Here is a 24,577-nt window from a genome sequence, read left to right on the forward strand (position 1 = left end):
TGGCAGTTCATCAATGGTCTTTGGTCTGGAAGATGCTCTTTAGCTTAACTGAACTAAATATTTCAAAACCGAGTAGAGCGAGGAAGACTGAAAAGGTTTAAATTATTGCTCAAGAATTGTGATTTTCTGAATCACTTTTTTCTCTCTTCTCCAACTCTAATTTAGTCTATATAATGAGGACCTCTTCACAGTTGCCATGGAGGTAACTAATTTAAATGGGACATGTTGAAGTGACTCCTGTTTTTTTGTGTGTTGTTCTTCAGCCACTAAGTCATGTCTCTTTGGGACCCCCATGCCCTGCAGCACGCCGGGCTTCCCTGTCCTTCACTATCTCCCGGAATTTGTTCAAACTCATGTCCATTGAGTCAGTGATGCTATCTAACCATCACATCCTCTGCCTCCCCCTTCTCCTCCTGCCCTCAAAGTTTCCCAGCTCCAAGGTCTTTTCCAATGAGTCGGCCCTTCACACCTGGTGGCCAAAGTATTGGAGCTTCAGCATCAGTCCTTCAAATGATTTCAAGCATCAAGTCCTTCAGGATTGATTTCCTTATAGAAGAAAACATAATATGCATGAGGGATCCCTCTCACCTCAGGAGGAAGATGAGTTTAGGGAAAACAAAACGTGGAAAGGCTGACTTTTTTGGCTTTGGAAAGACACATTTGGGATCCTCCAAAATTAACTTGAAATGAACCCATGTTGTATTCTAGCTTGTGATGTAGTAGTTCACCCACATGTTCATTTAAAGTCAATTCTCTGTTAGACACAAATTCTGCTGTGTGTTTGGGGGATCTTCTTGCTAGAAGCACAAGTTGGTGTCTAAAACAATCTGAAATCAGACTGGCTTCAGATCCTAGCTTCATTCCTTACTAGTTGTGTGACCCTGAGAAAGTCAGTTAATCTCTCTGCGCTTTGGTTTTCCACAAATGTAAAGAGGAAATAATAAGAGCAGCTACCTCATACAGTTGGTGTTAGGACTGATAGAATTAGTACACATAAAGCAGAGAGAAGAGTGCTTAGGGTACACCACATAAACACTTCTCTCCATGTTGTTGTGTTGCTAAAATTAGCTCTTTCTTTCCAATGTGTGTGAAACAATAAGAGTAACTGCTGTTATAACTGTGACCTAAAGGAATGAATTCTTTACCAACTGCACTATCAGTTGGTAGCACAACTGATAGGGTGATCATTTAACTTCTACGGAGAGTACATCATGAGAAGTGCTGGGCTGGATGAAGCACCAGCTGGAATCAAGATTGCCAGGAGAAATACCAATAACCTCAGATATGCCAATGACATCACCCTTACGGCAGAAAGCAAAGAACTAAAGAGCCTCTTGATGAAAGTGAAAGAGGAGAGTGAAAAAGTTGGCTTAAAACTCAACATTCAGAAAACTAAGATCATGGCATCTGGTCCCATCACTTCAGTTGGCAAATAGATGGGAAACAATGGAAACAGTGACAGACTTTATATTTTGGGGCTCTAAAATCACTGCAGATGGTGATTGCAGCCATGAAATTAAAAGATGCTTGCTCCTTGGAAGAAAAGTTATGACCGACCAGGCGAGCAAAGGTGATCCAGAGTCAGGATGGCCATCCTCTCTAAGGAATATGGTTTCGTGATTCTAACTGGTGCTGCCAGCTTCTTGACAGTGGCTCATCTAGCCATCAGTGTTTCCAAGGCCCACAAGAAGTACAAAGTGGAGTATCCTACCATGTACAGCACTGGCCCTGAAAACGGGCACATCTTCAACTGCTTTCAGAGAGCTCACCAGAACACATTAGAAGTGTACCCTCCCTTCTTATTTTTTCTAGCTGTCAGAGGTGTTTATCACCCGTGTGTAGTTTCTGGCTTGGGCTTGGCCTGGATTGTTGGATGAGTCCTTTATGCTTACGGCTATTACACAGGAGAACCCAGAAAGCGGCAGGGGGGAGCCCTGAGCTTCGTCACCCTCACTGGCCTGATGGGCACCACTGTGTGCTCTGCCTTCCAGCATCTTGGTTGGGTTAGAACTGGCTTGAGCGGTGGGTGCAAGAGCTGCCATTGAAGAATTATAGGGTTTTTTGAAACTCTCATTCATTTTGAGTGACTTTTATTTTCAGTTACATTTTTTTTCTTAAATAAAATCTTAGCTGGCATGAGCCTCACACCTTAAAAAAAAGAAAAGAAAAGAAAAGAAATGACCAACCTAGACAGCATATTAAAAAGCAGAGACATTGCCTTGCCAACAAAGGTCCATCTAGTCAAAGCTATGGTTTTTCCAGTAGTCATGTATGGATGTGAGAGTTGGACTGTAAAGAAAGCTGAGCACCAAAGAATTGATGCTTTTGAACTGTGGTGTTGGAGAAAACTCTTGAGAGTCCCTTGGACTGCCAGGAGATCCAACCAGTCCGTCCTAAAGGTAATCAGTCCTGAATATTCATTGGAAGGACTGATGTTGAAGCTGAAACTCCAATACTTTGGCCACCTGATGCGAAGAACGATCTCATTTGAAAAGACCCTGATGCTGGGAAAGATTGAAGGTGGAAGGAGAAGGGGATGAAAGAGGATGAGATGGTTGGATGGCATCACTGATTCGATGGACATGAGTTTGAATAAGATCCAGGAGTTGATGATGGACAGGGAAGCCTGGCATGCTGCAGTTTGTGGGGTTGCCAAGAGTCAGACACAACTGAGCAACTGAACTGAACTGAAAGGAATGAATGGGCTTCCCTTTCATTGATAAATGAATGGCATTTTCATTGGTAAATTGGTGGCTCAGTGGTAAAGAATCCACCTGCCAATCCAGCAGATGCAGGTTTTATCCCTGGGTCAGGAAAATCCCCTGGAGAAGAGAATGGCAACCCACTCCAGTATTTTTGTCTGGGAAATCCCATGGACAGAGAAGCCTCTCAGGCTATAGTCCATGGACTCAAAAAAGAATCAGAAAAGACTTAGCAACTAAACAACAACAGCAAAGGAGTGAATATTCTTCCTGAAGTTTCTAATTTATTATCAAGTTGAAAATTGAGCATTGGAGAGAATGTAACCCCATGTTTCAAAATTGTGAAGGTATTTGTTTCTCTACAGGTATCTTTTTCCTTTTATGTGGTTCCTTTTAAATGTGACAGATGTGACTTTTAAAATTTTTTTTTAACTTTAATATTTCTATTTATTTATGTACTTGACTGTGCTAGGTTCTTAGTTGTGGCATGTGGGATCTAGTTCCCAGATGAGGGCTGGAACCCAGACCCCATGCATTGGAAGCAGGGAGTGGCTTAGACTCCACTTGACCACAAGGGAAGTCCCAATGTGACTATTTAAAGGGGCAATTGATGAATTCTTTACAGGGGAGAAAGGCTGGAAGCATATCAGTTCCCCCCCCCCCCGCCCCCGCAAGATAATAAAACAGTGAATCTAAATGAGATTTTAATGCGAACCTTCTATAGCAATCACAGCACTTCCTATCACATTGTATCGTCTTCCTGTTCACTCCAGTGTCCTGTTCACCATTTTTTCCTGCAGCTGTTTATTGGGTGTTGACCCTGGAAAACCACCTACTCCCAGGACCCATTTGGTCTGCATTAAAATCTTTCTCCTCCCCGGGTGAGATGGCCTTATTTTTCTTTTGTTTGCTTTTGTTCACTTTTCCTTTTATATTTTCATTTCCTTCAGGAGTTTTAGTGCGATTATTTTTTCCTCTTTCATTCCCTTTAATACTTACTTGGTGTTTCCTACTTGTGGGCTACACTTAGTGAATTGTGATGCTCTGCACCTCTTTGAAAGACCTGCTTTTATTTTTCCTGTCCACGTCATTTGTGCAAATCCTTAAAGTTAGAGAGTTAGTACTAATGACTGGTCAACTCTATTAATGCAGTCTCCCCTCTGCCAAAGTTTACTTTTCTGGTTCAAGGTCTTTTATTGCAAAGCTTGTTAAGAGCCTTTACTGCTTGAAGAAGGTGCCTTTTGGAACCGAAAGATTTCCTGTTTATGCACGGGGCAGGCCCCAGCTGAACTCATGACAGTGTGGGCAGCTCCTGAGCTTTGCCAAAGAGCTTTGAGTGGGATTCAAGAGGAGCCATGACAGGGACTTAAAAGCTAGAGTCTGCGGAGCTGCCACAGCTCTGCTAGAGAGTGTGAGAAAGCGCCCAGCTAGGGTGGGGGACAGACTAGGTGCTGCCAATAGAGAGGGCTGCCCCAGCCTCAGGGCTCCAGCAGGGCTGCCTTTGAGTCTGAAGCGGTCTTGGTTCTAGCAGAGGAAAAGTTACCCTCTTCAAAGTCTCCAGGCTGTGTAGATTAAAAACCAAGGACTGAGTTCCCATAATTATGGCTACAAAACAGACTTCCTGGGGCTTTCCTGGTGGCTCAGATGGTAAAGAATCTGCCTGCAATGCAGGAGACCTGGTTTCGATCCCTGGGTCAGGAAGATTCCCTGGAGAAGGGAAGGCGTGGCAACCCACTCCAGTATTCTTGCCTCGAAAATTCAAGGACAGAGGAGCTTGGCAGGCTATGGCCCATGGGGCCACAGAATTGGACATGACTGAGTGACTAACATACCAGACAGACTATTGTTTGGAGCTCCTTTTCATACAAATAATATTTATAGAAAATTCAGACTTCTGCAAATCCCTTCAGTGTCCACGAGGGTCTGGAGGGGTCCTAACCTGCTTCTGCTTAAGTGTGATGCTTGTCCCAGATCACAGCAGGCCTGCAGGGACTCAAAGTTTTCTGTCCCCTGCTGAATTTTTAAACTCTATACTGTATCAAATGTTCCCTTTCTAAAGCTGTCTCTATGGAATAACTGCTCACAATGCCAGCAAACTCTTGTCTCCAAGCAGGGGATCTCTTCCGGGATTGGGGGGTGGGGTCCTGGAGGCGCAGTTAACCACTGGAAGCTGCCTGATGAGGCAGAATCTCAGCAGGGAGGGCTGGAGAGGAGCCAGGACAAACCCAGCAGGCCTGGCCCCAGAGTGTCAAGTTTCTGGGTCAGGAAGAACCAGACGAGGCAGTCACCCACATGGCCAGAGCAGCAAAACCAAGGAAAGAGTGTGCATTCTTCATCATGCGGGAGGAAAGAAAGTCATGGGTTCATGACCAGCCCCCTGAGGGGGTCTCACTCAAGTCTTCAGATGCACGTGACCCTGGAATGCCCACCCTCCACCAGGTTCTCCTAGAATGGCCCTGAATAAAGGTGGCATTGTCTTGCTTTTTTGGTTCCCTGTCTTCCTGGCTTCACACAAGCCAGCCCCTTCCTATCAGTGCAGTCATATTCCAGGTGGTAGGTCAGATATGGTGCTGTTCCAGTCTAGTCCTCTTAGGTTTGACACATGGGGTTAGCACGTGTTGTTATTATTGTTAAAGCCCACCACCAGTATTTTTACTGTCACCTGAAAAAATACATGCAACCTAAAAGTTGAGAGTCATGTTTTTTACCAGTGGAAATACTTAGGACTTCAAGGCCCAGAGGCAGCATCTCAAGTAACCCTGAAAGAACTGCTCCAGGAAGGCGAGGTGGGGAGCCAGGTTATATAGAAGTTTTGCACAAAGGGAAGGTAGTCTGAATGTCAAAAGATTGTATATAGTAAATTAAAGAAAACCAGATATCTCAAGTTAAGGAATTTGGCATTTTTTCACGTGTGGGAAGGTATGGGAGCCTGAGCTCACTAAAATCATTCCTTTGATACGCACCTCAGCTATCTGGGGCCAGTGTCTCGTGTTTTCATGTCCTGTGTGTCCTCGGGACTCACCGTAGGGAGTGGCTGCAGCCGGACGGCAGTTAGTTGGCAGGTGCTCTTTCCTTCCTGAGTTTCTTCAGACCTCACCAGCTCACGTTGGAGGGCTGAAGCCACTGATGACAGTGACATCCTTGCTTATTGACATGGCAGGAAATATTCCAGTTCTCACTTCTAACCAGACTCCAACTATGCAATGATAGGAAGAGCAAAAGACTCCATAGAGTTATCATGTCTTCCTCTTGTTAAAAGCCATTTTCATCCTCATATGTTGACCTCACAATATTGCTTATCTCTTACCACAATATTTCTGCATAATGAATAACCACAAATCTCTGTGACACATAAGGATAACCAGTGTTTTGCTTGGCTGTCTGGAATGGTCAGTCAGCCAGCTCTGCAGGGGTGCCTCACACCTCTAAGAGTTGGCTGGCTTTGGCTGGGTGGTTGAGGTGACTCAGTCCAGCAGGCTGGCCCAGGCATGTTCTCATGGCCTGGGGGAGGAGCACAAGGGAAGGAGTGAAATCATGCAAGCCACTCTATCTTCTGTTTATGAGGTGTTGCTATCGTCCTACCAGCAAAATCAGTCCCCCACTCAAGCCCAGATTCAAGGAGTAGGGAAACACATTGCCTCTTTAGGGAGAGGGGCCACAAAGTAACATGGCAAAGGGTTCTGGATGTAGGGAGGGTTTCAAATCCTACCACCACCCTGGTCTCAACTGGTCTCAACTATGATTCACTCCATAGAGAAGAAAAACTCCCACAATAGCAAACCAACATGGTGCTGAGTTACAGTCCACACGGTCAAATCTTTGACCCCATGAATGATCTGGATAAACATCACTTTCTTAGCATGTTAATAAGAAATAGTTACTATAAAGTTGGTTTTTTTCCTTGTCTGTTTTGGCTTTTTAGATGAGGGTTGGGAGATACTTCTCCATGGATCTGTCTCATTTCTTCATGTGTCTTGTGAGGCAAGGCCGCTAACTGCCATTTATTCCTAGTTGTATTTCCAAGTATGTTTCTAGAGCACAGAGCCTTGGAAGACAGAAGAGCTCCTGTGGAGCAGGGGGACAGAGGGCAGATGTTTTCCTCTAGAGCAAAAGCCAGGCAGATCTCTTTATTGCCTCTGATAAAATGTTCAAGCTCCCCTAGCCCAGGATCTCTCAGTTATCACATAAACCACAGTATTTACAACATTCTCCTGTTTCCCTCAGCATTGCCCCTGTGGGATTTAGGGGTGGGGGTCTAGAGGTACCACTGTGCATGTGAAGCTCATGCTGCTTGCAGTGCTATGACCCATTAAATTCTTTGACTCAGGATTCTTCTGCCAGCATCTAGGAAACTATGGCAAGCTACCTTGTGAGTTTGTAATTAGGGCAACACTTAGACACCTCACGATCCTTAACAAGTCAAGTAGCATCCTAACAGGCTGTTCATGTCCCTTGCCCCTAGGACCACCATGATCTGCCAACCATGGCTATGGAGCCCTCCCCGCTGGCCAGAGCACCCTGACTGCTGCCTTGGTCTTGATGCCCACGATGGCAATTCTGCCTCCTTTGCTCTGATGGTCATCTGCCACCATCCCGTCTGTCATGTCAGGATTCTGTCATTTCCACTGACACGAGGGAGCTCATTTCTATGATGGCATCTCCTCCTGTCGAGCCTGGTCCGTCCCAAGGACACCCCCCACCAAACTTCCCTAGGATGTCAGTGTTTCCCTCATCTGTACCCTTTATTGCTTAGCGAAGGGAACATTCCCTCAGCCTTCCTGAGGAATAGAATACACTGGTGGTTCCTATGGTCTTACACAATAAATCTATTCTAACATTCCCACAAATCCGAACTTTTTGACCTCTTCATCAGCACAATGCCAAGGAAATTCAAACATTTCCGCCTCATTTCCTGTGGCCATTTTTGGATCCAAACTTCAAGGAGCTATCCCAGCCCTATATTAGGATCAGTCCTGGTTATCCTTTCGCAGGTGTTCAGTCATGGGACAGGGCTCCTATGTCCATAAATTCTCCCCTCCAGCCTCACATTCTGCCCTTGCTACCAATTCTACCTCCTCCCTCCAACCCCATCTGATCCCTTTAAGATCGACCCTTCGTGTGATCCTTGGTTCCTACTGCTCGCTAATAACTGGGTCCTGCAGTGTCTTTGGTGTGTGAGATTTTTACTCCTGGAGAAGGAGCTGTGTGTCTCAACTCAAACTATGCTGGGACCTCATGTTTGTTATTGTTTGGAGACAATGAAAGGAGGAGGGTAATCTTGAGGCACACAGACACCACGCGCATGTTGGTGCTCCTCTGCAGCAGGCGGGCTTCAGAGGAGTGTAGGTCTCAGACCCCTGCTTCTCAGGCCCATCCGTCCAAATCTCCCCAAACCAAGTCTCAGCGTCTTACCTTTGTTTTCACCCTTATATGACAGAAGAGATTTATTGAAGCTGTGAATTAATTTCCTTTGCAGGTCTGCTCCTCTTATAACTATTCTGGGGCCAGTTTTGTGCACACTCTACCCAGCAACTTCTGGAGATCTTCCGGTTTTTATATCATACCTTTAGTTGATAGTTGGCTAATCTGAATCACTTGTTTGTTTGTTTGTTTGTTTTTGAGGCTCCAGGAAGTTAAAATCAGGCCAGACCCCTAATCTTTCCATTCCCATTACCTGATTCCAGTCAAGTGTTATAACTGCCATAGAACCCTGTGTTTGACCTTTTACTTATACCTATACAGGTAAGTCTTAGTGACCACAATGTGACCAAGTGTGAGGGGTTATCCCTGACACAGTCCAAAATCCCATCTAGAGAGCCTGCTTTTTAGGACCACTGCTCCCAACTCTCTTAGCCATAGCTCTCCTAAAAGCAGAGTCTAAGCCAGTGTCAGCTGGCTTTCTTGGGAGTGATCCCAAGGAGTAGGAGTGAGGAACCAGGGGAATAAAACTAGGAAGGAGAGAAAGCCAATAAAAGAATACGATGTATAACATGTTCACCTCATCCCATTCCTATTAAATAATGTATGACATTCAATTGTAATGTCTTTAATATTTCGAGAAGAATATCCTTTTGGGTAATTTGAATATTTTTGATGAAGTTTCCATTTTTTGTCTTATTTTAAAATTGCTATTCTGCTTGAGACTTTTTTTCTTTCTATTTTTTGTTCACTTACTTTGAAGATCCAGAGTTGGTTTTTAAAAAATAGCTTCAACCATTTTCATAGTCACACTTATACATTACTAGTAGGATCAACACTGATAAAACATTCCTAGAGAGCCTTTTGCAGTGTGTATTAGGAATTTAAGATGTTTCCATCTATTGAAATCTCTGTAAGACAAGCTGGACTTGGGGTCCTGGAACAGGGTAGGTTTAAGCGAGCCTGGCTTAGGGGTCTAGGTAATGTAGGATTGACGTTTCATGGTTGTGTGTGCTCAATCGCTTTTCATGGCCAATTTCCTCTAATTTTTGTTGTTGTTGTTGTTAGTGATGTTTCAGGGCATTGGAAATTTTAAGCTTTTATCTGTTCAAACCTGTTGATTTTAGAAAATCATTCTCCACCAGAAATTAGAAAATTTCAACCATTTTTTTTTCTTCTAGTCTTTTTCTTCTCCCCAAAGTTTTGATATTGTAAAACCATATAACTTCCTGCACATGTATAAAACCAGTTACTTAAAACCTGGAATAATACCACATGCTACAGAGGTTGTGGAGAGACTGGACCTCTCATGGGCTACTGGTGGGAATGTAAAATGGTATGGGACCTCTGGAAAACAGGTTGTTCATTTCTTATATAACTAAACATACAACCCGGCAATTGCATTCTTGGGCTTTAATCCAGAGAAATAAAAAATTATATTTACACAAAAACCTATATGCAAGTGTTCACAACAACTTTATTCATAATAATGAAATACTGAAAGCAGCCCAAGTGTCATTCAATTCGTGAGTAGGTGGACAAACTGAGGTATATCCACGCAACAGAATAAATACTACTCAGCCATAGAAAGCAATAAACTACTCATGCCCGCAACCAGATGATCCTCAGAGGCATCATTCTCAGGGGAAGGGACAATCCCAGGAGGTTGCTTGTGTAATCCTAACCCTGTATAACATTTCTGAAATGACAACACTCTAAGACAGGGAACAGATTAGTACTTGTCAGGAGACAGGGATGGTGGTAGGCAGGGAGTAAAGGGTCTTGAGAAGCCTGGATGAGTAGAATGGTTGTGAATGAGTGAGAACATAAAGAGTTAATGTGAAGGAGTTATTTTGTGATGGGACAGCAATTCTGTGCCTTGTCTGTGGTGGTGCTTACATAATTCTATTCATGGGATAATAATGCATAGAAACACACACACAAAGGCAAGTTTAAAAAAATGGTAGAAACTAAGGATGGCCCGTAGTCTGGTTTCAGTTCAGTTCAGTCCCTCAGTAGTGTCCGACTCTTTGCGACCCCATGAATCGCAGCACGCCAGGCCTCCCTGTCCATCACCAACTCCTGTAGTCTACCCAAACCCATGTCCATCGAGTCGGTGATGCCATCCAGCCATCTCATCCTCTGTCGTCCCCTTCTCCTCCTGCCCCCAATCCCTCCCGGCATCAGGGTCTTTTCCAATGAGTCATTTCTTCACACGAGGTGGCCAAAGTACTGGAGTTTCAGCATCAGTCCTTCCAGTGAACACCCAGGACTGATCTCCTTTCGGATGGACTAGTTGGATCTCCTTGCAGTCCAAGGGACTCTCAAGAGTCTTCTCCAACACCACAGTTCAAAAGCATCAATTCTTCAGCACTCAGCTTTCTTCACCATCCAACTCTCACATTCATACATGACTACTGGAAAAACCATAGCCTTGATTATACGGACCTTTGTTGCCAAAGTAATGTCTCTGCTTTTAAATATGCTATCTATATAACTTTCCTTCCAAGGAGTAAGTGTCTTTTAATTTCATGGCTGCAATCACCATCTGCAGTGATTTTGGAGCCCCCAAAAATAAAGTCTGACACTGTTTCCACTGTTTCCCCATCTATTTCCCATGAAGTGATGGGACCAGATGCCATGATCTTAGTTTTCTGAATGTTGAGCTTTAAGCCAACTTTTTCACTCTCCTCCTTTACTTTCATCAAGAGGCTTTTTAGTTCCTCCTCACTTTCTGCCATAAGGGTGGTGTCATCTGCATATCTGAAGTTATTGATATTTCTCCCGGCAATCTTGATTCCAGCTTGTGCTTCTTCCAGCCCAGCGTTTCTCATGATGTACTCTGCGTATAAGTTAAATAAGCAGGGTGACAATATACAGTCTTGATGCACTCCTTTTCCTGTTTGGAACCAGTCTGTTGTTCCATGTCCAGTTCTAACTGTTGCTTCCTGACCTGCATACAGGTTTCTCAAGAGACAGGTCAGATGGTCTGGTATTCCCATCTCTTTTTGAGAATTTTCCACAGTTTATTGTGATCCACACAATCAAAGGCTTTGGCATAGTCAATAAAGCAGAAGTAGATGTTTTTCTGGAACTCTCTTGCTTTTTCGATGGTCCAGCGGATGTTGGCAATTTGATCTCTGGTTCCTCTGCCTTTCCTAAAACCAGCTTGAACATCTGGAAGGTCACAGTTCACGTATCGCTGAAGCCTGGCTTGGAGAATTTTGAGCATTACTTTACTAGTGTGTGAGATGAGTGCAATTGTGCGGTAGTTTGAGCATTCTTTGGCATTGCCTTCTTTGGGATCGGAATGAAAACTGACCTTTTCAGTCCTGTGGCCACTGCTGAGTTTTCCAAATTTGCTGGCGTATTGAGTGCAGCACTTTCACAGCATCATCTTTCAGGATTTGAAATAGCTCAACTGGAATTCCATCACCTCCACCAGCTTTGTTCGTAGGGATGCTTCCTAAGGCCCACTTGACTTCGCGTTCCAGGATGTCTGGCTCTAGGTGAGTGATCACATCATTGTGATTATCTGGGTCATGAAGATCTTTTTTGTACAGTCCTTCTTGCCACCGCTTCTTAATATCTCCTGCTTCTGTTAGGTCCATACCATTTCTGTCCTTTATTGAGCCCATCTTTGCGTGAAATGTTCCCTTGGTATCTTTAATTTTCTTGAAGAGATCTCTAGTCTTTCCCATTCTGTTGTTTTCCTCTATTTCTTTGCACTGATATCTGAGGAAGGCTTTATCTCTCCTTGCTATTCTTTGGAACTCTGCATTCAGATAGGAATATATTTCCTTTTCTCTTTTGCTTTTGGCTTCTCTTCTTTTCACAGCTATTTGTAAGGCCTCCCCAGACAGCCATTTTACCTTTTTGTGTTTCTTTCCATGGGGATGGTCTTAATCCCTGTCTCCTGTACTATGTCATGAACCTCCATCCATAGTTCATCAGGCACTCTGTCTATCAGATCTAATCCCTTAAATCTATTTCTCACTTCCACTGTATAATCATAAGGGGTTTGATTTAGGTCATATATGAATGGTCTAGTGGTTTTCCCTACTTTCTTCAATTTAAATCTGAATTTTGCAATAAGGAGTTCATGATGTGAGCCACAGTCAGTGCCTGGTCTTGTTTTTGCTGACTGTATACAGCTTCTCCATCTTTGGATGCAAAGAATATAATCAATCTGATTTTGGTGTTGACCATCTGGTGATGTCCATGTGTAGAGTCTTCTCTTGTGTTGTTGGAAGAGGGTGTTTGCTATGACCAGTGCTTTCTCTTGGCAAAACTCTATAAGCCTTTGCCCTGCTTCATTTTTGTACTCTAAGGCCAAATTTGCCTGTTACTCCAGGTATTTCCTGACTTTCTACTTTTGCATTCCAGTCCCCTATAATGAAAAGGACATCTTTTTTGGGTATTAGTTCTAAAAGGTCTTGTAGGTCTTCATAGAACCATTCAACTTCAGCTTCTTCAGTGTTACTGGTTGGGGTTAAGCTATTCATTATCAGTTTCCTGGTCTTATAGTACAGCTACGGATGATGTCATAGGGAGAATCATTGGGAGAAGCTGGGTGAAAAGCTTCTACTCAGGACTCTACTAATTTCACAGCCTCCCATGAGTCTATAGTATTTTTCAAAATAAAAGTTTGAAAAAGTAACACTTTAGTTCATCTGAAATTTATTTTATAAATGGTATGAGGTGAGAATCTGAATTGATTTATATCCGCCCAAGATCTCACTAGTCTATCTTGACAAATACTTCCCTGCCCCAGTAATTCATGGAACGTCTTACAGTTTTCACTAAACTCTTAAAAATACTGGAACCTCTTGCTAAGTTACCAAATCTCTGAATCTGTGTGTTCCTCATCCAAAGTCATACTGATTTAACTGTTATGATTGTGTTTCAATAGGTGATAACATTCTTGATTCTTTCTAAGATGGTTTCTGAGTACTTGCTATGATCCAGATGTAGGACTAAGACCTTCACTTGGATTATAGCACTTAATCCTCCCGATACTCATATGAAGTAGGTTTTATGAAGTTTTGTGAGAGGTTCAGGGAAATTTGGCCCTTAATCAGAATAACAAACTAGTAAGTGACAGAGCTAGGATTTAGACCCAGGCCTGTAGGATTCCAAAGACTATGCTTTTAACTATTGTAACATACTGTCTCTTCTTTAAAAAAAAAATTATTTCACTTGTTTATTCTTCTAGTTCAACTAACAAAATCATACAGTCATGTTCTGAATAGAAAGAAACGGATATTTTGTTTGTATGTTCTCAAACGTCTTAATTTTGAGAAGAGTTAACTATCTTAACATTTACTCTTTCAGTGCATGGTCATGACATTCAAATCGTATGTCATTCAAAACAGCGTGATTTCAAAATTAAATATTTTTGAATAGGTAATTCATGTTCATGGTACAAATGTCAAAGGTACAAAAGGGCATACAGTGAAAGATAAGTCTTCATTCCCACCCCAACCCACTGTTACCAATCTCTTGTTTGCCTTCTAAAAATAAATTATGGAATTATAAGTGTATATGTGAATATAGTTTATACATACACACAGAATACTTTGCACCTTGATTATTTTTCATTTAAAAATCTTAGACACTCTTCCATACTGGTATATCAGGAGTTCCCTTATTCTTTCAATGCCTACATTGTTTTCCCTTAACTGAGTACAATAAAATTTATTAAAAAAAAAGAAAAAAAAATTTATTTCACCTGCCCCTCATTGATAGACAGTAAGGCTTTCAGTTTTTTCCTATTATAAACAATGCTATAAATAATATCCTTGAACATATTTTATTCCACATATGTGCAAGAATAGCTGTATATTAAGGCCCAAAGAGTGAAATTTCTGGTTCAGTTATATATAATTTGAATAGTGCTTTCCAATGGACTTTTAGAAACTTGAACAAATCTACATTACCACCAACAATAAGAGAGTGCCTGCTTTTCCAGAGCCCTTATCAATTTTTTTATCTTTGCCAATCTAAGTGAAAATAGTATTTTATTATAGTTTTAGTTTGCCTTTCTTATAATACAAATACAAGTGAGCCTGAGCTATCAGTCATTTTCTTACTGATTTGTAAGAGCTTTTATATATTAGAGGATTTTACCCTGTGCTTGTAATTTTAATTGCATTTTCCCCTGTATTTTGTTTTTAATTTTTTAAACTTTGCTTATGCAGAGGATTCACCATGAAAATTGTTTCTTCTCATGTAGTCAAACCTGCCAATCTTGTTTTTTATGGTTTCAAAGCCTTGTGTCATATTTAGGCCTTCTGTACTCCTATATTATAAAACTAAAAGCCATCTATATTTCTTCTAGTAATTGTATGGTTCTTTTAAGCCTTTCGTTTTATCTAGAATTTATTTTGTCTTTGTTTGGGTGACTACCCAGTTATTTCAACATCTTTTTTAAAGTGAGCCAGTTTTCTTTCCTGATTTGAAATGCCAACTGAGTCCCTTCCACTGAATCTCTGTTTGTATTTGAGTCTATTTGTGGACTTTCAAGACTGTTTTATTGAACTTTATGACTATTCATATGTCAGTACCACACAGTTTTGCTTATTATATTTTGATAACATGTTTTATTATCAGATAAAGCTTATGTCTTCACCACTTTGCTTTTTCAAAATAATGAGCCTATTTATTGTTAATTTTACTGTGATGCTGGACCCAGGCCTCAGGGCTCCAGCCAGCTCATATATTCTTTCCAGGCCCAGTCCCGAGTCAGGGTCTCTATGCTATTGTTCTTGTGCACATTTAGAAGACTGTTTAGCAAAAATGTGAGCCCCCTTTACCCATCCCCCTCTGGCAGGGGCCTCCCTAAAGGCCTCTACCAAGTCCTGGAGGGATTCACCTCCCAGGATCAAACACAGCACTTGAAGTACTTCTCTGGTTGAAGTTCTCAGAATGAGTTCTGAGGTTTGATGTTTTTCTCCAACTAATGTCAAATAGCAGGCCTGTAATTTTCCCAAATTTAAGAGCATTTTCCCCTGGCTTCCTGGCTGGCTCAGACTTGCAAAAATATTCTCAATTTCAACCTCACTTCCCCTCACATTGTGCAAGACAGTGTGTGGCAAAGACTTAGAATATAAAATGTTTCTGACATTTTCACTCTGTGACTTGCCAATTTTTCATCTGATTCTTTTTCCTTTTTATAAAGACAAATTAGAAAGCAATCACCCCATAACCTTTGGCTTTGTTATTTCTTTCTCCTTGGTGCTACCCAGTTCTATTTCCTTGTCTATCACTCTTCTCTATTGATTTTGGATGGTTTGGTGTTTGCCTTTGGGCTTTGCAAAGAGAGTCATTGACTTTGAGTAGATCTACAAACGTTGGGAGCTTTCGGTGACACAGCCAATCTTAGTGTTGCTACTAAAGGCATTAGACATTGCCTTGCAAGTGAGTTTTTTGTGTTAGTACTTGATTATGGAAATAAAGACTGCTGACAGGTTTTGGCAAACACCTCGAGAGTTACCATCTGTCCATTCATGACAAGAACCAGGAGGACCCTGTTGAATGTCCTACTGAACCACTGATGGCAAATGTGTCTTCAATTTCATCTCTAAAAAAATAGGATACACTGTAAAGGAGAGAGAATTTTGGATGGGGAAGCAGGAGAATATAACCTCAATGCACTCTAGCTAGTGGGAATTCCTCACCAGACTCTGGAGGAAAAGGCTAATGAATAACTCACAAGTAGGAGGTTGTATCATACAGACCCTTCTAGATGGTTCCTAAATGATAAGGGCTAAGAATAATCTAAATGATGAAGATTACCTTTCTTTTACGGCCTCTCAGGTGGCTCAGTGGTGAAGAATCCACCTGCCAATGCAGGAGATGTGGGTTTGATCCCTGGGTCAGGAAGATCACCTGGAGAAAGGAATGGCAACCCACTCCAGTATTCTTGCCTGGGAAATTGCATGGACAGAAGAACTCGGTGGGCTACAGTCCCTGGGATCACAAAGGACATGGACACACAACTTCGTGACTAAACAACAATGACACTTTTCTTTGTCATAAATCATCCCCCAGATTTTCACCCAGTCTCTTGCATGCAGCACATGAGAAATTAATGGCCAAAAGGCAAGCAGTGGAAAAGAGTGAAGGAAAAAATTTAAGTCATCCTCAGACTGGAGGACTAAATATTAAACAGTTGAAAGTTGCCTCTGAATATACAGCAAGGACGATGGTGAGAGATGAGCTCAGCCAGCTCGCCAGTGCCAGAGATGGTGCTGTAAGGGTGACCAGGAGGAAGCCTTGGCCCAGGAGCTGGTGTGCCTGACGCTGGCATATGTGGATCCTGCCTGGCTGACCTGCCCAGCCAAGGGTTCTGTCCCCATCAGGGGCTCTGCCTCTGGAGAGGTAAAGAGCTGAGTGCCTCATATAAAGTGCTTAGGGATTCGTGGGCTACCATATGGTAAAGCTCCAAGGTAAAGGGAGTTGTTTCAAAATAAGAAATGCACCTGCCCTGTGATTCAGCAATTCCTGGCTGAAAACCTGTGAGGACATTAATCTGAAAACACAGATTTTTTTCCTTAATTTGAAAAAGTGGATTTTTCAGTTGCTTGGGCTGTTGTGCAAAATTTGTCCCCCTGAAATCATCAGTAAATGCTATGGTTCTCATGCAAGGGATCATTTTAATGACGACTGAAGAAAGAGCTCACAGATGTGGTGATGGTAAAGAAATGGGTGGCTGTATAGTTACAGCTGGGATGATGGCTCGCTGGTTTATGAACTGATTCACCTGCCAGTCAAGCAGGACTTGTCCAGGACAAACCTTTGAAGGGAGAACGAAAAAATGGCTCATTAACACTCACCAGTTTCATCCCAGGCTGAGTCATCCTTGGTTCTTTCATGCCTTGGGTCTTCCCGGATATTCATGGAAGCAGGGGTCCTGTGTCTATCTAGAATTCAGAAGTCTTTTTGAGGTCATCTTATTCCTGATTTTCATGTGATGGGTCATCTTCACATTGGTGAGCCACTGTATGTCGGGTCAGCTTTCAAGCCTCACCTGTCCACTCCTCTACCAGCCCAGCCCTGACTCCTCACATCCCACTCCTTACAGTAGTATGTGGGGTGCGGGTGGGCCAGGGTGGGGAGCAGAACAGCCATCCTTTCTCCCCTGGTTGAGCGCATCTGCAGGCGGCCAAGGAGAGACCCTGCTTACACCACACCTCAGTTTTCCTTACCCAGCTCGTCCTCGCTCTTGATGAAATGACTCACTCACATTTACTCTTGGTGGAGTAACTGGAATTTCATAACCTCCTAGCCTTCATTCCAACCTGTTATCTTCCACAATGTTGCCTCACCCAATATTTGGAATAAAAAAACACAGGCAATGTGACAGCTTGGGTATGAATTCAGTTCAGGGAAAAAAAACAGTCATCTTTAATCTGATAAAAGATATCTAACAGAATACTACTGAGAATGGGGCAAGACATAATGGAATATTACCCAGCAATGAAAATAAATGAATTACAGCTATGCAATAAAATAGGTGAGTCATAGAAACAATGTTGAGTAAATAAAATATAATTCCTAGAACCTACATGTATATAGCAAATTTATAAAAATAAAATCTAACTAAAATGAGCTAGATATTTTACTCGTTGTTGTTATTCAGTTGCTAAATCATGTCTGACCCTTTGTAACCCCATGAAGTGCAGCACGCCAGTCTTCCCTGTCCTTCACTGTCTCCCAGAATTTGCTCAAACTCATGTCCATTGAGTTGGTGATGCCATCCAAGCATCTCAGCCTTCTCCTCCTGCCTTCAGTCTTTCCCAGCATCAGGGTCTTTTCCAATGAGTTGGCTCTTTGCATCAGATGGCCAAAGTATTGGAGTTTCAGCATCAGTCAGGATTGATTTCCTTTAAGACTGACTGGTTTGCTCTCCTTGCTGTCCAAGGGACTCTCCAGAGTCTTCTCCAGCACCACAGTTCAAAAGCATCAGTTCTTTGGCGCTCAGCCTAGTACATATGTGTAAAACGTTTTGTGTGTGTATTCATTTCCTCTGGCTGTTGTAACAATGACCACAAACTCGATGGCTTACAATAACCGATTGTCATTTTCTCACAGTCCTGGAGGCCAGAAGTCTGAAATCAGTCTCTCTGGTCTAAAATCAAGGTGTCAGCAGGGCTGTGCTTCCTCTGATGGCCCTAGGGAAGATATGGTCCCTTGCTTCCCCAGCTTCTTGTGGCTGCCAGTATCCCTTAGCCACATCACTCCAGTGTCTGCCTCCAAGGTCACACTGCTTTCTCCTCTCCTCCAGTCAAAGCTCTCTCTGCCTTCATTCTATCAGGACACTTGTGATTGTATCCAGGGCCAACCTGGATAATCCCAGCTGATCTCCCCATCTCAAGATCCTTAATTTAACCACACTGGGAAAGTCTTTACCATATAAGATGACAATCACAAGATTAGGATATCTTGGGGGTTCATTATTTAGCCTACCACTATGGTGTTCATTGGAAGGACTGATGCTGAAGCTGAAACTCCAGTACTTTGGCCACCTCATGTGAAGAGTTGACTCATTGGAAAAGACCCTGATGCTGGGAGGGATTGGGGGCAGGAGGAGAAGGGGACGACAGAGGATGAGATGGCTGGATGGCATCACCGACTCGATGGGCATGAGGCTGAGTAAATTCTGGGAGCTGGTGATGGACAGGGAGGCCTGGCGTGCTACGATTCATGGGGTCGCAAAGAGTCAGATATGACTGAGAGACTGAACTGAACTGATTATATAATATATACATATTATATATTACATATGTGTGTATAGTTTCTTCCTAGAATGATAAATATTAATACTAAATTCAGGAAAGTGGTGCTGGGACAGGATTGTCCAGTCTGGTAAGAGCTGATTCTGTCCATCTCTTCCTAGCTCCACACTCAGTTACTTCAGCTTGGCATCTCGAAATCAGTCATGTGGGAGTATTTACATCCCAGAAATGAACAAGTACTGTAAATTAGAGCTCTTCCCCCAGAGAACTGGTATATACTGTCAGGAGTATGATTACTCTCTTGGTGGGGAAGGCAAAGGAGTGAAATTGGATACAGTAATGCTCTAGTTTTTAAAGTGGATAGTGTGCTAACAGATGTTTGCCCTGTTGTTATGTTTTGAACGTATATGCGTGTGTATGTGTGTGTGTGTGTGTGTGTGTACACATACCTATGTAGAATATTGAATTTATTTAAGGAGGAAAAACGGAAGGTAGTAAGAAGCTTCTGATCTTTCAAAAAAAGAAAGAAACCTATACCAATTACTGGCAAGGAGGTGAAGATATTGGATTTTAGTGATTCCCATTACTAGTGGGAGTGTAAAATAGTACAGCCACTCTGGAAAATAGTATGGCAATTTCATAGAAAACTAAATACTCTCTTATTATACAACCCAGCAATGGTGATCCTGGAAATTTATCCCAGAGAAATGAAAATTTGTGTCCACATAAATTCTGGACACAATGATCATAGTTGCTTCATTGGAAATAGCTAAAATTGCCATTTCATACTCCAAAAAATTGGTAACAATCAAATGCCCTTCAATAGGTTACTGGTTAAACATACTATTGTGTTTAACTATTGATAAATACGAAGACTTGGATGGACCTCAGAGCTATTGTGATGAGTGAAAAAAAATCCAACCATAAAATGTCACATATTGTGGCAGCCTGGATGGAAGGGTTGTCTGGGGGAGAATGGATGTATGTATATGTATGGCTGAGTCCCTGTGCCGTCCACCTGAAACCATCACAACACTGTTAATCGGCTATAGCCCAACACAGAGTAAAAAGTTTTTTAAAACATCACCTATCATAAGAATCTATTTATATTCTCAAAATGACAAAATTGTAGAGAACATATAGTGGTTGCAAGAGGTTAGGAATGGTGGGGAGAGACGGGTAATGAGACTGTAACAGAGTAGGAAGAAGAGAAGAGGTGAGTAGCCACAGGGAGATCTTTGTAGTAGTGGAATATTCAGTATCTCGATTGTTATGATGGCCTCATAAATCCATGCATATGTTACAGTGGAATGAAACTGTATATGTATATGAGTGTGTGTGTGTGTGCTAAGTCGCCTCAGTCATGTCTGACTCTTTGTGACCCCATCAACTGTAGCCCACCAGGCTCCTTTATCCCTGGGATTCTCCAGGCAAGAATATTGGAAGGCATTGTCATGCCCTCCTCCAGAGGATACACACACACACACACACATATATTTATATGCATTGTATTAATGTAATTTTCATGATTCTGCTACTATAATTACCCAAGATGTAGCCATTGAGAGAAACCAGGTGACAGAGACATGGAACCTCTTTTATTCTATCTTTGCGACTTCCTGTGAACTTATAATTAAATTCATAAAAACTTACTAAAGGTAAAAGAAATTTGAATATTTTCAAAAGAAAAAAGTAAAAAGTCACCATTAATTTTACGCCTTCCCCCAAAAACTCAGCTCAAAACCTAACTTTTTTGCTAATATCTCCTTTGCTGTGTGTGTGTGAAGTCACTTCAGTCATGTCCAACTCTTTGTGACCCTGTGGACTGTAGCCCACCAGGCTCCTCCATCCATGGGATTCTCCAGGCAAGAATACTGGAGTGGGTTGCCATTTCCTTCTCCAGGGGATCTTCCTGACCCCAGCAATCGAACGTACATCTCGTGTGACTCCTGCATTGCAGGCAATTCTTTACCACGGAGCCACTGGGGTCTTCCCCAAATCACCCTTCAGACCAGGGTGAGTTCCAAATCAGAGCATCCACACCACGTCACCGCTGAGCACCCCTCCTCCCTATGTGAGCTCTTTCTTCTGAGAGCCATCATATAAGATGCCCTTCATGTGTTTCTCCGTCTCTCTGCTGTTTTTACATAACCTCTCTCTGGCTCCCTTCATCATGCCTTATCTTGAGCAAGCACCCCCCACCCCCAATCTCCCTAGGACAATCTATTCACCAGTAAGGGGAACAAACACAAAGGAATTTCCTCCTGTAACCTGCTTTTAAATCTCTGTCCCAGCCTGCCTCAGTACCCTTTATCACACTGACCACTGGGGAGCAGGTTAAAAGTATTTTCTGACAAAAGTAGCTCACTGAGTTGTATTTCCTCCACTTTTATTATCACATTCTCATTTTTCCTATCCAGCAGGTCAATAATTTTTTTTTCTCTTTTCTTGCTATACATAAAAATTCCAGCCAGGATCAATAACATCCATGAATACGCCAGGGAATTTCAACTTTGATAAACTAGGAGGTAATTAATGGAGGAAGGACTTTCTGGTCACAGGCTCTCAGCTTATAAAGAATCAGACTCTTGGAGGAGGAGAGCTTGCAACCATCACACATCTAGGGGATGAGTCCTGGGACCAGGGAAACTTCAGGCTGCAATATTCCTCCTGCCATTCTTCCCTCAGTTATTTCTGTAGATTCCTGCTGGGAACAACGCCTATTGATGCGGTTTCAACTTCCTGCCTCCGAATCTTCTTTCTTTTTGTAAATTCATTTTTTGGCCTACATGCACAAAGTTAAATTGTATCCCAAGATTTGTAAAATAAAACAGCACTCCCCCACTTTCCACTCCAGTCCCATTTCCCAGAGGTGACAATTTTGAATTCTTTCAGTGGTTTTTCCTGATATTTGTCATACGTACACTGCTCTCATAGGCATGTCAGTTTTAGACATGCCCACATTATCTGTTGATTTTCTAATCAATGGTAGAATGGGGATTGAACTTTCTTTCACTACCATCCCTCCTTCCCCTCCCCCAATACATTATAAAAAATTTTTTTAATATAATTGACATTTAGTTTGTAAATTTTTTAAAAATTGGAGTATAATTGCTTTACAATGTATTAGTTTCTGTTGTACAGCAAAGTAATCAGCTATGTGTGTATATATGTGTGTGTGTGTATGTGTGTGTGTATGTGTGTGTGTATATATGTGTGTGTGTATGTGTGTGTATATATGTGTATGTGTGTATATATGTGTGTGTGTGTGTATGTGTGTGTGTATATATGTGTGTGTGTGTATGTGTGTGTGTATATATGTGTGTGTGTGTGTATGTGTGTGTGTATATATGTGTGTGTGTATGTGTGTGTATATATGTGTGTGTGTGTATATGTGTGTGTGTGTGTATGTGTGTGTGTATATATGTGTGTGTGTATGTGTGTGTATATATGTGTGTGTGTGTATGTGTGTGTGTATATATGTGTGTGTGTATGTGTGTGTATATATGTGTATGTGTGTATATATGTGTGTGTGTGTGTATGTGTGTGTGTATATATGTGTGTGTATGTGTGTGTGTATATATGTGTGTGTGTGTGTATGTGTGTGTGTATATATGTGTGTGTGTATGTGTGTGTATATATGTGTGTGTGTGTATATATGTGTGTGTGTGTATGTGTGTGTGTATATATGTGTGTGTGTATGTGTGTGTATATATGTGTGTGTGTGTATATATGTGTGTGTGTGTATGTGTGTGTGTATATGTGTGTGTGTGTATGTGTGTGTATATATGTGTATGTGTGTATATATGTGTGTGTATGTGTATATGTGTGTGCATATGTGTGTATATATGTGTGTGTGTGTGTATGTGTGTGTGTATATATGTGTGTGTATGTGTGTGTATATATGTGTATGTGTGTATATATGTGTGTGTATGTGTATATGTGTGTGCATATGTGTGTGTATGTGTGTGTGTGGATATATGTGTGTGTGTGTGTATATGTGTGTGTGTGTGTATATGTGTGTGTGTGTATGTGTATGTGTATATGTGTGTGTGCATATGTGCGTGTATATGTGTATGTGTGGATATGTGTGTGTGTGTACGTGTGTGTGCGTGTGTGTGTATGTGTGTGTGTATTTATATATATATATATATCTCCCCTCCCTCTTGAGGGGAGCCTCCCCTTCTCACATCCCACCCTTCTGAGTCATCACAGAGCACCCAGCTGAGCTCCCGGTACTATACAGCGGCATCCCACCAGCTATCTTTTTTATACGTGGTAGTATATATGTGTCAATGCTCCTCTCTCAACTCATCCCACCCTCTTCTTCCCCTGTTGTGCCCACAAGTTCATTTTCTATGTCTGTGTCTCTATTCCTTCCCTGAAAATAGGTTCATCAGTACCATCTTTCTAGATTCCATATATATGCATTTAATGTATTTCTTTTTCTCTTTCTGACTTACTTTACTCTGTATGACAGACTCTAGTTCCACTCACGCCACTACAGATGATCCAATTTTGTTCCTTTTTATGGATGAGTAGTATTTCATTGTATTTCATTGTACCATATCTCCTTTATCCATTCATCTGTTGATGGAGACATTTAGTTTTTATATTTTTACGTTCTCAGCCAAGCTATGTTGTATTAGGTAATTATATTTCTTCTCTTTTATAATTTTTGTCTTATCTGTAGTTATTTGCCTTTCCTTTTTCTTAGTCTTGTAAATACTTCTCTGAATCTTTCTAGACTCTCCCACAAAACTGTCATAAATCCCTCTTAAAACAGTTTTCCTCATGGTAAAGACAGGTTGTTTAATCAGATTTTTGTTTTTAATCTGAAGATTACCTTTTGGGAGCCTGAAGGGTTTCTCCCCTAATGTGGGCTGGTTGCTCTCTAGGCCTGCTTAACAACCATTATTCTAGGACTGCCCTTTACTGCTCTCTTATGTTAGGCCCTGGACCAGCTGTATTCTTTGAGGAGGAGACTAAGACCGAGTTAAGTGGTTTATTGAGGAGTAATACCCACACAAGGAGGGGAAGAGTGGGGCTGGACAGGAGAGCGGTCACGTGGTGCTGCAGACCCAACAAGGAGTCCATGAGCCACGAGGAGCGACCCCTTGAGAGGCCCCGTGATAGCAGAAAGGGAGAGGTCCTGCTGTTACCGTCTTGCTCAGTCAGTGACCAGGGGCCAATGCAAGAAGAACGTGACCTTGGCTCAAAGCTGAAGCGTAACCCAAAGGCTATCAGAGAGAGGCTGTCAGCAAACCACCCTCCTTTCAGTTGAGCAATAAGTCATTTCCTGAAGAGAGTCTGAGCAGCACTTTTCCAGGTCTGCACTGATCCTGTTTTCTGAATCCCATATCTTCCTCTTTCTTACTTCACTCCCTCACTCATTTTGTTGGAGAACACTCTTGTTGTTCCTCAGAACACTTAGAATGTAAAGTTTTTGAAAATTAGAATGTTTAAAATGTCATTATCCTACCCTTGTACTCGATAATTTGGTTAGGTACAGAATTCCACATCCCTTTGGCTGATAATTCTGAAGTAAATGTAAGATGATAACTGTTCTATTGACCTCTAGATTCTGATGTTGCTGTTGATAAATCTGATGCCCTTCTGTTTCCCACTCCTCGTATTCTCACTTTTTTACCAATTTTTTTTCTCTCTCTGGAAATTTTAGAATTTTTATTCCCAGTGTAATTCCCATTGTAACTTAAA

The 24,577-nt window shown here is 41.9% G+C and overlaps 1 pseudogene; it reads left to right on the forward strand.

The window, feature by feature from the left end:
• The first annotated feature begins 1,559 nt into the window (after positions 1-1,559).
• LOC122705317 lies at positions 1,560-2,149 on the forward strand (annotated as a pseudogene).
• The last annotated feature ends 22,428 nt before the right edge of the window (positions 2,150-24,577 follow it).

The sequence above is a fragment of the Cervus elaphus genome, chromosome 12 (genome assembly GCF_910594005.1).
Source record: "Cervus elaphus chromosome 12, mCerEla1.1, whole genome shotgun sequence".
NCBI lineage: Eukaryota > Metazoa > Chordata > Mammalia > Artiodactyla > Cervidae > Cervus > Cervus elaphus.